This window comes from Schistocerca nitens, chromosome 2 (genome assembly GCF_023898315.1).
Source record: "Schistocerca nitens isolate TAMUIC-IGC-003100 chromosome 2, iqSchNite1.1, whole genome shotgun sequence".
In the NCBI taxonomy this organism is placed as follows: domain Eukaryota; kingdom Metazoa; phylum Arthropoda; class Insecta; order Orthoptera; family Acrididae; genus Schistocerca; species Schistocerca nitens.
Genome location: NC_064615.1, coordinates 876,529,711 through 876,547,291, shown reverse-complemented (window position 1 = coordinate 876,547,291; position 17,581 = coordinate 876,529,711). Strand labels below are relative to the sequence as shown.

Genomic DNA, 17,581 nt, shown 5'->3' with positions numbered 1-17,581 from the left:
ATCGATGCTTTGCGGTATTTCTGCCGCTTATGGATACCAGCTTTTACGCACGTTCGCCTCTACGCAGGTAATACAAATTCCTCGGCGTGCAGTTCTACCTGAAACGAACAATGCGACCTGGGAGTTGCTACGCAACTCGCATCCACATTAAGCTGGCTCGCCGTTCGATCACGTACCAAATAGCATGCATCAACAGGACGAAAGACCTGACATAATCACCGTACTGTTAAATGTAAACACTATCAAATACACAAATATGTTATTACGATCACAAGCAGTGATGTCGAGCCAAAGTGCTAATGGCAACAGACGGGGTCTGAAAACGGGATAGGATGATGGCCATCACACTGGTGGGCTATTGTGGTGCCACTTATATACGAACAGGCAATATTGCTCGATCTCTGCAGTCATGTTTGTACTACAAACAACTGTTTGTTACAGCAGCACTGACGCTAGTCCGTTATGGTTCTGTTGAATGCCAGTAAATAAGAGAGCAGACGATTAATTACATAGCGGGAAGTGCCCTCTACCACTTGCCTATGCGAACGTCTCTGCCAGTACCTGACGAAAGAGATTTTCACCAGTATTTTACCGACGAGGAGTATATAATAAATTTCAAAAGAAACATCCTATTTTACAAGAGTACAAGTTGTGCAGGCATGCACATACAACCTTGTCACGCTTTTTATAATTAGTTTTAGGGTCAAATTTTTCATTTGCCTTTAAAGTATTTCAAGATACACTCCACTGGAAGCACGACACACATCCAGATGATAGTCAGTTTCGTCCCATATATTTGCGAACATGGCTAAAGTTACTGCATTCACTGGTGTTGCTGTGCGGCGTCGCATTTCACAGAAAGTTGCTGCAAGGAAAGCCATGTAGATGTTTCACGAGCAAACGGGGACGAGCTGTGGAGTTTTCCTTGCACAAAGAACCAGTCTGATAACTGGTGGTATCATCGTAAAGTAATTTCAGCTGTAGGAGAAACAATTGAAAATCGTGCTACAATGGTGTAATTGAATTGTACCTGCTGAAACGGAGAAGGCATAACGCCTTCTGTTGCTGTCTTACCTCCGTTTCGACTCTACGGACACTGGATAATGCTACCGAGCTTCTAGCTGCACCCCTCCCGTCAACCTCAAGAGCCGATAATTTGTGCCAAAATAAACTATCAGTGTCGATGCGTAATTTAAAGCCCGCACCAAATTTCTATCTTTATTCATGTATAAGATATAATCTTGTGAAATGAGATGCACCTATTTGAAACGCCGTAAAGGTGTGGTGACGTGCGCACCTGGTCGCCAGTTTGTGTCAGTGTTGAAAGTCACTTTCTAGATTGGTGGTTTCCAGCATAGGGGTTGGGGCAGACTGCTCAAACAGAAACATAGACAAGTCAAAAATTTTATTCTTGTTACAGTTCTCGAGAGCATTTTTTTATAAAGCTGGCAACATCATCTGTGCCTCACAGATCACAGAGTTGTTGCTAACACAAGACGTTCTTCAGTCTACGCTCTGCATTCTGTTCTCGCATGTTGTTCTCATATAAAATTTCTGTCTTAATAGCAAAAAAATAAAACTTTGTACTATTGGTTGAGAAGTTAATCAATCCTTCCATTCTCAAAGCAACCATAATTGTTTTGGAGAAGACAGTCATAAAAGATGGAAAAGATACATCTTTTAAATAACAGTGTGCAGCGTAGGCTCGAATAAGTGGCCCTGAATATGACGGAACAGCTAGTGAAGAGACTGGTCTTCATTTTTTGCCTTGCAGTGTGAAGATTTTGCTGATATAGTTCAACAATGGGCTCTTAATAGTATACTGCCCATTTGTGGACGAGTAAAAATAGTTAAATAACTACTGTTTTCTACAAAGTTGGAAAGAACATCAAAGAGTTCTGATGCATTTCCTGCCATTAATGAATATTTGGTTGAAAGTCATTTGTCTAGGGACAGTTACGGGAATTTATATTGACGGAGCACCAGTCACGTTAGGTTCATGTTCGACCAAAGAAAAAGATCCTACTTTCATTGATTCTTACTGTGTAATCCACAGACAAAGCTCTAGCTTCTAAAACTTCACCTGACACACCGAACACCGCACCGAAAGTGGCCATCAGTGTAATTAATTTTATTAAGTACTGTGAATGCTCGTTTTTTTTCCCAAGTGCTATGCAATGCCCGCAGTACTGAACCCCAGTCTTTAATCTTTCATCTTTCATACACAGCTGTCGTGGCTTTCGAAGGGCACTATGCGTAGCAGGCTGTGTGAACTGAAATCAGAGGTAGAACTATTTCTTTTGAGCCAAGGTAAAGCTGAGCTTCATCATTCATTCTCTGATGGCAGCTTTATATTTTCTCCAGTATACCTTGCCGACTTCTTTGAGATCCGGAATAATCTGAATTTGAAAGTACGCTGTAGAGATTATTGCCAAATAAAGTTTCCGAAAGGAGCAAAAAAATTAATAAATAAATAAACATAGGCGGCACGAGATACTCTGGAGTTGCAAAGGGAGGTATCAGGCAGAAAAGTTTGGAAACCACTGTTCTAAAACTTTCCGCGGTTTCTCGCAAAATGGGAGCAAATGAAACAGAAGTTTGCGATCCACCCGTAAATGTGGACGATCAGTCCAGCGGCCGCCTTGGTGTTATGAGATGTCTAAACTTGGGCTTGCAAAGGGTTTCTCCATCTTGTTTCCTAACATTTCTAAGATAGTCCATAGTAATACAAACAACATTACATAGCACGAGCACTCATTGGTCCGCACGTCGTAGATAAGTGCTTACAGTACTATTATAGGGGAGAGAGAACAACTCAATAAAGTAATTCGCATGTTCAACGAATTCCCATTAAAATGAATTTACAAATTATATTTAGGAAGGCGTGCTTGTTCCAGTTTACGGTTCGTGGCATTGTGAGATGCAGTGTACTGCTCTGGGGAGTTGGTTGTCACTATACCTTGCCTTTGATACTATCGTGGTCTGTCGATAACGTTGACTGTCACGTAGAGGTCTCACATCAATGACTATGTGGTGTCATGTGACATTGAACTTAATAGACTACGTACACAGACCTGAGTATGACATTAATTTGTCATTGTAGATTTAAGTTTCTCCCAAAAACCTTACATTCAATATGACAGATCTACCGGTTCTATGCTTTAAGAATGCACGTGGCTGCTACTTGACGTATAACATCTCAAGTCAGGGACGAGTATTGATGTCTGGTTACGGTGTTTACGCAGAATTATCTTTGATTTCTTTCCCGCGATAATTTTTACATTTAGTTGTTATGTGAGTGTTAAGAGTTTGGTTTGTATCAGTGGATTTCCTTCACGCTCCTTATCTTGTGAAGATAGGATGTTAAGTCGGTCGAGAAACAGAGATACTTGCATGAGCTACAAAGACAACGTGCAAGGTGTTAACTGCAGGTGCTCCATGAAATGAAATGAAATGTCGTGTGGCTAGGGCCTCCCGTCGGGTAGACGTTCGCCTGGTGCAAGTCTTTAGATTTGACGCCACTTCGGCGACTTGCGCGTCGATGGGGATGAAATGATGATGATTAGGACAACACAACACCCAGTCCCTGAGCGGAGAAAATCTCCGACCCAGCCGGGAATCGAACCCGGGCCCTTAGGATTGACACTCTGTCGCGCTGACCACTCAGCTACCGGGGGCGGACAGGTGCTCCATGATTTCTTTGCTTGCACTTTCGGAGAAATTACTCGTCCGTTGATGCTACAAAGTAATTCATCCACGAATGGTAAAGCGTTGCCTTCTTTTCGTTTCACTAATGCGTACTAATTATGGAAAAAATACTAAAGTAAACGAACTAAATTCAACACTGCTGAAAAAAAAGTACGCAGAACCTGCCAACTCGAGACCATCTTTACCGATGTTGTTAACGATAGCCTCAAATAAAACTGTAACACTTTATTTCCAAGTGTGCGAAACAAGACGATGATAAATTTGAAAACATTGATGATTAAGAAGACTTCATAGAATTTAAATTCCACTATTCTGCCTTTGAGGCAGCACTACTTCTAACGCATTTACGAGGTGCGTTCAAGTTCTAAGGCCTCCGATTTTTTTTTCTCCGGACTGGAAAGAGATAGAAACATGCGCATTGTTTTAAAATGAGGCTGCGTTCATTGTCAGTACGTCCCAGAGATGGCAGCACCGTACGGCAGATGGAATTTTGCCGCCAGCGGCGAGAATGAGAACTGTTTTAAATACTTAAAATGGCGATGTTTTCCTTACTTGAACAGCGTGCAATCATTCGTTTTCTGAATTTGCGTGGTGTGAAACCAATTGAAATTCATCGACAGTTGAAGGAGACATGTGGTGATGGAGTTATGGATGTGTCGAAAGTGCGTTCGTGGGTGCGACAATTTAATGAAGGCAGAAGATCGTGTGACAACAAACCGAAACAACTTCGGGCTCGCACAAGCCGGTCTGACGACATGATCGAGAAAGTGGAGAGAATTGTTTTGGGGGATCGCCGAATGACTGTTGAACAGATCGCCTCCAGAGTTGGCATATCTGTGGGTTCTGTGCACACAATCCTGCATGACGACCTGAAAATGCGAAAAGTGTCATCCAGGTGGGTGCCACGAATGCTGACGGACGACCACACGGCTGCCCGTGTGGCATGTTGCCAAGCAACAACAGCACGAATGGGACTTTCTTTTCGTCGTTTGTGACAATGGATGAGACGTGGATGCCACTTTTCAATCCAGAAACAAAGCGCCAGTCAGCTCAATGGAAGCACACAGATTCACCGCCACCAAAAAAATTTCGGGTAACCGCCAGTGCTGAAAAAATGATGGTGTCCATGTTCTGGGACAGCGAGGGCGTAATCCTTACCCATTGCGTTCCAAAGGGCACTACGGTAACAGGTGCATCCTACGAAAATGTTTTGAAGAACAAATTCCTTCCTGCACTGCAACAAAAATGTCCGAGAAGGGCTGCGCGTGTGCTATTTCACCAAGACAACGCACCTGCACATCGAGCTAACGTTACGCAACAGTTTCTTCGTGATAACAACTTTGAAGTGATTCCTCATGCTCCCTACTCACCTCACCTGACCTGGCTCCTAGTGACTTTTGGCTTTTTCCAACAATGAAAGAGACTCTCCGTGGTCGCACATTCACACATTCACCAGCCATGCTGCTATTGCCTCAGCGATTTTCCAGTGGTCAAAACAGACTCCTAAAGAAGCCTTCGCCGCTGCCATGAAATCATGACGTCAGCGTTGTGAAAAATGTGTACGTCTGCAGGGCGATTACGTCGAGAAGTAACGCCAGTTTCATCGATTTCTGGTGAGTAGTTAATTAGAAAAAAAATCGGAGGCCTTAGAACTTGAATGCACCTCGTACTTTTTCAATGGTCTCACTTGTTGACGCCCTGGCAAACAACGCGAGGACGTTAAGAGATACATGCACTATTTCGTCCGCCTATAATTACACGGAGCCCAGGGAACCAGGGTTTCCATTAATTTTATTTAGGGCAGAGATTTTTATCTTTTAGTAAAAATTCTGAAGCTCAGAGAGCCTATTTTTTATGGGGTAGCTTTGAGAAAATTATTCAGTAACGTGATTAATGAACTCCAGAGAGAAAGGTTCCATGGATAAAAATGTGTATACTAGGGTCATTCGTAAAAGACGGAATGTTTCTCTTGTACGAACATAATAAATATATATCATTTGGCACACACTTTCCAGTACTCTACATCGGCGCCTTGAACGTTCGGGGCCATGAAGGCACGCTGCTAGTTCTCATCGCCCGCCAAGTGTTTCCCAGCAAGATATTTCGTCATCTTCAGAAAGCGGAAAGTGGAGTTTGATAGGTATGAGTTCTACATCGGTCATGGCAGAGGTTTAACCCAATCTCTCAGCGACTGAACAGTCTGTTTGCCAATTTTTAGCTGTGAATGTGATCAGAGCCCGGAAGTAACGTTCAGTAACATCTTTGTCATAGACTACCCCAAGAACACCATGTATATCATACGGTCTTAACATTTTTCTCTTGCGAAAAATAAGGAACGGCTCGTCCTTCAGTCAACTCTTTTTAGCTTCACTGCTCACCAAGAGAGTAATTCTGCTCTACGACCTGTAGAAGGCATCTGCCTTGATGGAGTATGGCTGGTTAATATAGAGTGTAGCTACATTTCTCTGCGCTATTGCTCTTTATGTTGCGAAAAAACCTCCGAACAGTAAACATTAATGTGTCGGGGCAATAGCACTCAACTCCGTTGCAGACCTTGGGGATCTGTGATGGTGGAAAATTGTCTCCCCCGTCGAGGTTCCTCCGTTTCCACGAACGGACGGTAGTACGAGGGTGCCTTTTATGTAAGGGAGGTGTGGGAAGCATTCCACTGCAGGTAGTCCCTTTTGGTGCGGGCGGTAGGCATCCGCTCATTGTCCTGCAGAAGCTACATGCCTTGTGTAAGCAGACCAGGTAGTCGAAATCGAAGAGCGTCTTTCAGGCCACGAACTGGCTCATGTCAAAGTTGCACTAAGCCCTGATCGTTATTTTAAAGTAAACAAATTGAGAAACGCACTTTATAACTAAAGCATGTAAAAGGTGAGTCTTACAAAAACAACAATATTGGGCATGAAATGAAGGTCATTCACGGATATAAACCTGCAGATCATACTAAAATGTATGACAGAATTCTTTATTATACCACATATTAAACCGTGCACAGTTATTCGTATATACAGCATGGGAAGGAAACTGGCTTTCTTAATTGTGTAAATCTGCTGCAAGAAGCCATTACCATCGGACTATCCTTCTTTGTATTGGGTCATTCCCCAATAATCCCAAGCAATCCATCCAGAGGTGACTGTGGTTAAAGCGCCGGAGTCACATTCGAGTGGAGCAGGTTTCACTCCTCCTCATGTCATACAGATTTAGGTTTTCCGTGTGGTTCCGTAAATTAGGCAAGGGGGTGCGTGGTGGTTCCTCAGAAAACGTCCTTAGCGATTTCCCCTCCATTGTTTTCCGTTTCGAATGAACACTTGGTGAAGTAGATATTAAAAACATGAATCATTATATTGACACAATCAGTGGAGCGAAGTGGTGCGTTGGTGAAACGCTACTTGTATTCGAGGGGACTGTTGTTTGGATCCTCATTCGCTGTTCTGGTTTGGGTAAGAGCTATGTTGTGCCCCCTCTCCCTTGCATTTTTCGTTGCGTATGTACGATACATGTACCTAATATGCGTCAAAATACGTATCGGAGATATGTCTATTATATATTATAGCTTTTCTGAACTCAAAGTATTGGATTCATAACAAAAGTACGTTAAATATGGCCCTAATAGAGACATCGCTACATATCAGTCTGTCTACACAGTAAAAATTGGGGCGGGGATGGGTAGAAGATCATTACCATACTCGTAGCGAATGCGGGGATCGTATCTTTCAACAAGACACCGTCGATTTCTTTCCCTAACCCGACTTAATGCTTCTACGTCTCTAATGGCCATACTGGCGACCTTAAACCTAATCTACCTTCATTCTTTATACGTTAATTCTTTCGTACATAAGCTGCAGTTTACATGGTATGTTACCAATTTATCAGCAAGTGAGCCTACGTGACTTTCGTTTCTGCCCTACTAAATATAGACTTAAACGTACGCAAGTACGCGCTTGCCTTGCTTTGTCGTTAAAGAATCCTCACTACCGTAAAATGTAAGTGGAGCTTAATGCGTATGAAGAACACTTAAATCTTTTAGTTAGTAGAAAATATGGACCTCTCAAATCAAGAAAAAATCAAAATAGGTTGTAGTGATTAAGATACTGGAAGTTGACATAGATATTGAGTTATATGGTTGTTTGTATTTCATATTGCCACGCATTTTTAACCCGAGTTGTGACTTCTTAATCATGTAGTCGAAGGCACGCTACATTTTTACGTTTTGTGAAGCTGGAGCGTAAATTTCTTTATATTTAGAGGTAGTTGCCAAATTTACACCGAGCTGGTATTTTGTCGGCCATCACTTCTTAGTAGCAACGGCCTTGCCGCAGTGGATACACCGGTTCCCGTGAGATCACCGAAGTTAAGCGCTGTCGGGCGTGGTCGGCAATTGGATGGGTGACCATCCAGGGCGCCATGCGCTGTTGCCATTTTTAGGGTGCACTCAGCCTCGTGATGCCAATTGAGGAGCTTCTAGACCGAATAGTAGCGGCTTCGGTCAAGAATACTATCTTACGACCGGGAGAGCGGTGTGCTGACCCCACGCCCCTCCTATCCGCATCCTCCTCTGAGGATGACACGGCGGTCGGATGGTCCCGGTAGGCCACTCGTGGCCTGAAGACGGAGTGCTTTATCACTTCTTAGAAGGTAAATCCATTTTTGGTTTTAGGTAGTTTAAGTATGCTACAGAAATGATGTTGAGAGGTATGTGAAGATCCTTCCATGTACTATACACTTGGTTTAAGAAGACGACAGGTGTGGTGGCTGATGGTAACACACCTATAATAACAAATTTTTACGAGTGGCATTGGTAATCTAGTTTTGCATACAGTTGATCTACTTTTTTCAAATCAGTAGACGGCTTTCTGTCTGTCAGAGAAATTGATAAATCTGCACGGACCAGGCATACTTCCTTAGGGAAAGAACCACAGGAACAATCTTGTAAAATTTTTACAGTGTATTTCAACTTCAGGTTAGATGGGTGGTATCATTACCGGTTCCCACTTATTACAAAATCAATGTTACCTTAACAAAAGAAGAAAGAAACAGAAGAAGCGAGAGAATGAAGAGGTATGGGAAGAAAGAAGACGTGCAAAACAAGCCACACGTGATCCTGAAGGTTCCTAACGAAGCAAAAGAAGATAAAAAAAAACAGGTATATGAAACACCTGCGTTTTCGAATGCAACTTTGTCACTATCAGATAATTTATTAAAAGGAAGGGTAAGTGGTAAAGTACTAGATAACTAAATTACGAAACAAAAGCACTCGTAGATGTAGCTGTGTATACAAGTTAATTTGATTTGTGTCTTAGTTCTCTAGCATTTTCCTATTCACCTTTTATTCCTGTTTAAATAGATCCTGTGACGAAAATTTCATAATGGTCGAAAAACCCGTAATGATACCAGTTGAAACCAAAGGCGGAAATCAATCTGTAAATGTTCGCTTGTTCAAAATCTTATTCCGCCGAAAGTACTTCACCGATTCCTTTGAAACTTCGACATAAGGTTGCATTCGAAAACGCACGTGTTTCATATACCTGTTTTTTAATGTTCTTCTGCTTCGTTAGGAACCTGCAGGATCACGTGTGGCTTGTTTTGCACGTCTTCTTTCTTCCCATACCTCTTCATTCTCTCGGTTCTTCTGTTTCTTTCTTCTTTTGTTAAGACAACATTGATTTTGGTGTCCAGCCCAGTGACCATCCCCCAACCCTTTGTTTCTCTCTGTCCTGTACTACTGCCTGCAGATTCCTTTCTTTTATTCCTACAGCCTTCCAGTCATCTCTGACTTCCTTCACCCAGTTGTTTCCCGTATGACATGTTGCATTCCATATTTTCTTAGTCAATCTCTCCTCGTCCATCCTCATGATGTGTCCAACAAATCGTTACCTCCTCTTCCGTATCTCGCTCGACATGGGTTCGATATTTTCATACAGTTCCTGTCGTTTTCTGTCTATCCATATATCCCCATGTTTTTGGTGCCCTATCTGTTCAAAATGGCTCTGGGCACTATGGGAGTTAACATGTGAGGTCATCAGTCCCCTGGAACTTAGAACTACTTAAACCTAACTAACCTAAGGACATCACACACATCCATGCCCGAGGCAGGGTTCGAACCTGCGACCTTAGCAGTCGCGCGGTTCCGGACTGAAGCGCCAAGAACCGCTCGGCCGGCCCCTCATCTGTACCTCAAAATTTTCCGCTCCTCCTCCAACTGTATACAATCTCTCTTGCCGAGTGTGTTCGTTTCTGATTCATACAGAGCAGCATTTCTTACAGTTGCTGTGTAATGTCGCAGTTTGGCATTCCGTGACAGATTTTTCTTGCCATGTGTTGTTTTCAGCTCATACCGAAGCTTCTGAAAAAGCTGTGCCCCGTCCACTGTGCTACTGTTGCGCTGTGTGCCACCGTTATCTTCTCCCCCAAATAACGAAACTTTTGACTTTCTCAACCACTTGGCCTTGTATCTTCCAGTCAGACTGTCTTATATGCAATCTTCAGGCAGACATTTTCTGCTATTTCGGCTAGATTTTTTAGTGCTGTCTTTGCCTCTTCTGTCTCATCAAGAGTGCCATGTCATCTGCGAAAGCCAGGCAGTCCACTGTTGCATTATGTTTGACCTTGTACCCTATTTGCACACCTTTGATCTTCATGTTACTATTTAGTTGTCTCCACTGTCTCACTACTTCGTCCAAAACCAGGTTAAATATAATTGGTGGCACTTCATCTCCTTGCCGGACTCCTGTTTTCATTTCGAAGCTGTCTTGACAGCGTACTGCGATGCCTGATCCTGGCGGTAGTGCAGCTTAACGCTTCCTTTATTATTGCATGTGTTGTAGCATCCAGTCGTCTATCTTCTAACACATCAAGCAGAATACTTCCGTCAACTGAATCATAAGCGTTTTGGAAGTCCACAAATGTCACTATTGCCTTTTTTCCTTTCCTGTGTCTTGTGTTCTATTATCCTTTTTATTCCAAATATCTGTTGTGTACAGTTCCTCCCTTTTTTAAAGCCACACTGGTACTCTCCTATTGTCAGCCCCAGTTATTCTTCAACTCTGTTCAGCAAGATTCTCGACAAAACCTTGTACCCTGTTTTTGAGAGAGAGAGATGCCCCTGAAGTTATCCAGTACTTTTTTGTCCCCTTTCTTGTGTAGTGGTATTATAATGGCTTCTTTCCAGCCTATGGGTATTTTCTTATTTCTCCAGGTACCCATTATTATATTGTACATACTTCTTTATATTTCAGGCCCACCCCACTTGATCTCTTCAGCACAGATACCATCTTTGCCTGATGCCTTGTTGTGTTTGAGGTTTTTAATTGCCACTGCTACCTCTGCCCTGATGGGTGCATTGTCTAGGCTATCCTGACTTTCGTCCCTAGAGCGTAAGGGTGTCCACTTTACTGTCAGTGCTTCTGCATTCAGCAAATCCCTACAATACCTAGCCATTTCCTCGCACAACTCTTTCTCTCTTTTATTGTGCCATCTTTTCCTATTACGAAGGGTTCTTTTGCCTCGAAGCCTTTAATTCTGCCCTTCATTTTCTGAAAAAGACTCGTGATTTGTGTTTCTTGAAGCCTGTGTTTGCTTCTTCAAGTCTCTCATTCCATCTACTTCTCTTGGCATTTCTGATAGTTTTGCTAGCAATTTTTCTCGCATTCTGGAAGTTCGAAGAGTCTGTTCTTTTATATATATATATATATATATATATATATAAAAGGGAAACCTTGTTACCAAAAATCTCGAGAAGTCCTTGACCGATTTACTTCAGATTTCTACACAATACGCTAGTGAAAATAGTGAAACGTTATTAGCAAACAGGAAATTGTTTCTATAGCGTGTCGCCATATGGTTAAAATACTGTTACCGAATCTGATTATGCAGTAACAGAAAACAAGGTTCGAGATTAGAAACGGGGGGAGGGGAGGGAATGGAGATACATAGCATAAAGGAGGTGATGGTCAGAGGGAGGGGAGCAGGAGAAAATGGAGAGAGAAAGAAGGAGAAGACAGCTAGAGAAAAGGAGGAGGAGATGATGGATAGACGGAGGGGGGGAGGGTCCGGAGGAGATGGAGGGAGATGGGGAGGAGAAGATGGACAGAGAGGGGGAGGAGGTGATGAACAAAAGGAAAGGGAAGAAGAGAGATTGATTAGGAAAGGAGTGGAGAAAATGACCAGAGACGGTGGAGAGGAGGAGATCAGGAAATATATCGAAATCCCATACTTATTGGAAACTTGTGCCTTTAGTTTCCTTTCTTTTCCATTTAACCAGGTGAGCCACAGCAAAGCGTGGCCGGGAACAGCTAGTATGTGATAAGATTTATCAATCATTTGCGAAAGCCAAGCAACAGATAGGATTCGTTGTAAAATGACCCATCCTGCTAATGTTTATTCCTTCTACTTATTTTTCCCCAACGCTCTATACGTCGTGGAATTAGGCGTACGGTTCTCTTCGCCAGCACTCTCATCGACAGTTAGCGGCCTATGTGTGTGAAGTACGTCGAGCGGTGCTTCTAAGAAGCAATTTGTCCGGGAGCAGATATGATGATGATGATGGTGATCTGGACGTGGACACTTCTGTTATCGCCGTCTCTTCCCACGCCGCTCCGTGCTAATTGCGCTGAATGTAAACGTCATCAGGAACAGAAGCCTGCTTTAAATTGCCGATGGGAGCGGGAGATAACGAGTGCGTGTCGGGAATGCAGCCCCGAGTCTGCCTTCCCATGGATCCCTTTTCGGGGGAGGGCGAAGGTTCCGCTCGGGGGAAATGCGAGCCGAGTGAGGCGTGCGGGCATTCCCCCCTCCCCCTGGCCTCACGCCGTGTGACAGGTTGGCTGGGAAGCGCCAGTGGGGCCCGGGCACATGCGCAACAGCGTGGCGGCCCGTTCGCTCCCCGTGCTCCGTGCTCACAGGGGCGGAACTGCCAGTCGCGTCCCGACCACAGTTGCAGGTGTCAGGTGGTCGCGCTCGTGTGAAACGCAACATGGTGACCGCGCTTCAGGAGTAGTCAGTCGCCCAGCGCACGCCGGCCGCGGCAAGTCAGCTGTTCTCTCGAGACGGAACGACGGCGCCGAGGCTCCGAGAGACCTGTACAGTTCGTGAGTACGCTACGGTACGGCCGTCTGCAGTAATTAAGTAGTCTTGATTTGTGAAAGGAAGGGTGTGATTTTCTGGATTTCTTCTTTACAAAATAGTCAGGCAAAAAACATGTTTCTCGACATCATCTGCCTAGACCCGTACACCCTTTTCACGTCGACGCTTGATTCAATGGCAGCTGCGAGAGCTTTAGTAGTTTATTTTGACCACTCTAAAGGCTGATCCAGTAGCGGCACGACTGGAGAATGTGCGACCGCGAAGTGTTTCTTTCGTCGTTGGAAATGGACAACAATCGCTAGAATCCATGTCAGTTGAGAAAGGAGCACGAGAAACTAATTCAAAGATGTATTCACCCAAAACCTCTTGCTTAGCGTTCGCCTGATTCGCTGGCGCATTGCGTGGATAATAAAGTGTAGCCTTTGCGACTGATTTTCTCGCATTGTTTCAAGGAGCTTGTTTTTCAAAATACTACCTCTCTCGTGTCACCGTACTGCCCGTTGACGATCCTACAAAACGTCCCCACGTTTTGTTTCATTGTTGCACGACGTTCGGCCGCCTCACAAGGGAACCTCCCCATCGCACCCCCCTCAGATTTAGTTATAAGTTGGCACAGTGGATAGGCCTTGAAAAACTGAACACAGATCAATCGAGAAAACAGGAAGAAGTTGTGTGGAACTATGAAAAAAATAAGCAAAATATACAAACTTAGTAGTCCATGCGCAAGATACGCAACTTCTAGGATATTGTGAACTCAGGAGCGCCTTGGTCCCGTGGTTAGCGTGAGCAGCTGCAGAACCAGAGGACCTTGGTTCAAGTCTTCTCTCGAATGAAATATTTAATTTTTTATTTTCAGACAATTATTATCTGTCCGTTCGTTCATTGACGTCTGTTCACTGTAATAAGTTTAGTGTCTGTGTTTTGCGACCGCACCGCAAACTTGCAGTTCAATTACCTTGTTATTGAAGTCGCGAGCTATATTTACTGGATTCATATTGTCCACGGAATACATCTCACGTATTCAACACACTCTCGTCCAAAGTAGCGAACAGTCGACTGCCAGCCAGGGAGCCTCGTTAGCAAGAATACTCTCTCTTCCGCGCGCTGTAGTCGACTGACGTTCTGTGTTTCGAGGTTTGTTTAGGTGTAGGTACCCCATACTACGGCGCAGTTACCTCGCATCGGACGGACGGACGGACAGATAATAGTTGTCTGAAAATAAAAAATTAAAATTTTTCACTCGAGTGAAGACTTGAACCAAGGACCTCTCGTTCTGTAGCTGCTCACGCTAACCACGGGACCACGGCGCTCCTGAGCTCACAATCTCCTAGAAGTTGCTTATCTTGCGCATGGACTACTTTTATATTTTGCTAATTTTTTTCACAGTTCCACACAACTTCTTCCTGTTTTCTCGATTTATCTGTGTTCAGTTTTTCAAGGCCTATCCACTGTGCCAACTTATAACTTAATCTGAGGGGGGGGGGGGGCGATGGGGAGGTTCCCTTGTCAGAACTACCGCACCGCTGAGCGCACACTCCGTCCATATATCACACCCCCACCACCGCGCCCCTCTCTCAATTGGCGTTGATTTGCAGTGGGTGCCACACCACTGTAGAGGAAAAAACGAGTGATTCCTCACTGTTCGTATCATTTCTAGTTCCGAAAATCTAAGCATCATTTCTAGTCCCAAAACGCTTTTAATGTGACAAGTACATTGTTGTCGTCTGTGTAACGCACACGCTAAAACTACCAGCACATATTTTAAGCCAAAGCGCAAGTTTCTGTCTGCTCTCAGTCCTCAGAAAAAGAATCTGATGACTTGGAACTTGAATGCACCTCTCGCATTATTGCTAGTAGAATGCATTATTATTTGTTATGTTCTCTTCATTTTTTTTCTATAGTATTGATTACAAAATTGTTGGCGTCTCCAGTTTTTCTGTACATGATCAACAATCGCAGACGTGGCTCAAGTAGTGTATAAATTGCTGCAACTCGTGCAAGGTAATGCCCGTAATCGAGAATGCCCGTCGAACAATTTCAGATACTACCATCACGTCGGGACAATCTAGACGAAAGCATAGAAGAGAGACTATATTCTCCCCAAGAAATTGTGGCTCATGTTGGAAGGGTGTGCAAAAATCCTGCTTCCTCGAACGCATTTTTCACATAGACGTCGTGAGAATAAGGTACTAATAGACTTGAGTTGGAGCAGTGTGTTTCCGTCGCTCTATCAGCGAATGAATTTGAACAGAGTTGAGTGGTAACAAAATTGGTCGTGTATTCATTTTTTTCTTAATTAACAGATGCAGATTTGGCTCGTGGATGTGTACATACTGCCATCTAGTGCGAGATAATTGCCATAAACGAGAGAGAATCTGAAGGTACCCCATTAGTGCTACATAATTTCAAATTGCTCACTGTAGTACAATGGAACAATAAGAAATGCAAAGAACGCTTGAAATCATTTGCAGAGAAGGCTGCAATTCGTAGCGCGAAATTTAGAAAATGGCATCTCTGAGGGAACCTAAGTGTAAGACGCAAGTGCGACCTATTCTAGTGTACTGTTGCAGTGTTGGCTGGCTAGCCGATCACGAGAGAGTTGAAAAAATTCTGTGACGCACTGCTATGGTCCCGTGGGTACAGTCCAAATGAAAGTATAACATATGCTTATACATGTAAGGCGATTTGTTCTTCCCACAAAAGACTATCAGGTAAATGTAAATCTAGATTAAGTGTGGTATCTGCATGAAGTTTGGCCAACAGTGGACGCCGTTTGTGTACAAAGAAGAGCAGTGCGAATGTCCTTTTTTGACTCATACTGTGTTCTCAAGAAGAGGTATTCAAGGCGGATCTAGGAATATCCTTGTGCACTTTGCATATTGCTCCCAACGCATTAGTGGTTATGAAATTGTGTATTGTTATGTGCAGTATGGTGGCTGAGTCACTAGAAGTTGCTAGGTACATCAGACGCGTAAATTCGCAGTTGGCACCGACAGCTGATGCTGCTGTTTTTATTCACAATATTTTGACGAGAAAAAGAAAAAAACTGCGCTGTTCGTTTGTTACTAAATTAAACGGACATGATGAGAAAATTATCGGGCAGAGAAGTTAAGAACATAGTATCTCCATTAGCACCACACATTGTGTGTGTGTGTGTGTGTGTGTGTGTGTGTGTGTGTGTGTGTGTGTGTTGTACCGCCCTTCTAGTTGATGGCTGCTTGCACAGTCACTCACGACAGTGGCATAACTTGAGGGTGGAACCACCTGCTGTCACTTGTCATCTTAGAGAAGTTAGCAAAAAGGAAGCTAATTTGAGTAATTCTTCCAAGTAGTTGGATATCTAGTAGTTATTAGAGAGTGGAACTAGTGTAATGGACATGGCAGTTGTCAGTACAGAAATAAAAGTAACCTTAGCATTCAGTGTACCATCAGTATGAGCTCGCGAGCGGATATTAAGATCTTCCTGTTGATTCTTAGCGAGCAAGATAACACAATGGTAAAGACACTGTACTCGCATTTCTTAAGACACCGTTATAAACTCCTGTCCGGTCATTCACATTTAGGGTTACAGTTTTTTTTTTAATCCTTGTAGGTCAATACCAACATGTCTTACGATAAAGGACAGTGCCGATATCTTGCCGCAATCCAAGATTGTTGCGTCTCTAGCAGTCTCGTCATCGAAGCCACGTTGAACCCTAACCTTCATCCCTTTCTTCTTTGCTCTGAGTCCACAGCTCGTGGTCTAGTGGTTAGCGTTGTTGCCTCTGGGATCACGGGGTCCTGGGTTCAATTCCCGGCCGGGTTGGAAATTTTCTCTCCTCGGGAATGGGTGTTTCTGTCGTCCTCATCACTTCACCATCGTTCGTGAAAGTGGCGAGACTGGACTGTGTAAAAACGGGTAATTTATACGGGCGCTGACAACCGCACAGGTGAGCGTCCCACAATCCAAACATGTTCATCTTTGCTCTGTAAAAAAATTTCTCAGGAATTGTTGCAGACGATGACGAGTAGTCTTTCGCAGTTGTTCCACTTGCATTACTGGCCGAATTAGACAGAGAGAACGAAGCCGACAATAAAACTTAAAAAAGTACTTTTGCAGACAGCTACACCTGGTAACGAAGTATCGGAAGAGTATTTTCTTCGATGCTGTGTCGAATAATGTTAGCAATAGCCCTTAGGAGCGGTAAACCTTTAAAAAGGTATCAAAATTTGAGTAACTCGGTTTAGGGGATGTAGAAACAAATACGAAAGTAATCTCCGCTGACGTAGGCAGCTGTTAAGAAGGAAAGACCGCTGGAATTGCAGTTCTGTAAGTTACGCAGCGTTTTACTGCCAAGAAAATTATCCTGGGGAGACAAGAAGTTTATCATACGCCTCTTTCGATGAGGACGGCACACTTTGAGAGAAGAAACAAAAATTTTGATAAGGCCTAGTTCGACAGCCTTGGTAATTTTACTGAAAGTTGTCATTCCGCTTAGACTGTACCAAAAATCTTTATTGTGTATTAGTTTACAAATTAGACCACAAAGAGAAGCAGGTATAATTACTTACGCGTGGCAGAGGTTCCTACTTAACGACATGAAGTTTTCGTGCATGGCAGCATGGATCGAACATTATGAAATGAACAACATACTTATGGTGATATATATCTGCACATTCTTCCGATCACCACGTGAGAACACACATTACCACAAGTTAAAAAGTGACCCTATGCTCACGATAGACATATAAGACGAGTACCATGTAACCAGCAACCAAATGGCGGAAAAGTGACAAAGAAATCGCA

At 43.5% G+C, this 17,581-nt stretch overlaps 1 protein-coding gene and 1 pseudogene across 4 annotated transcripts in view; both read left to right on the top strand.

Annotated features, from left to right (window-relative positions):
* Positions 1-17,581, top strand: part of LOC126237170 (suppressor of hairless protein-like) — a 209,080-nt gene that overhangs the window by 120,007 nt on the left and 71,492 nt on the right. The window contains exon 1 of one of the 4 annotated variants that reach the window (XM_049947031.1): positions 12,627-12,800. The exons of 2 other annotated variants lie outside the window; for them this stretch is intronic. The gene's annotated coding sequence lies outside the window, so the exon portion shown is untranslated. Of the gene's footprint in view, positions 1-12,626; positions 12,815-17,581 lie in introns of those variants that run through there. One more of the 4 variants, XM_049947030.1, reaches the window with a different exon arrangement.
* Positions 8,015-8,132, top strand: LOC126237963 (5S ribosomal RNA; annotated as a pseudogene).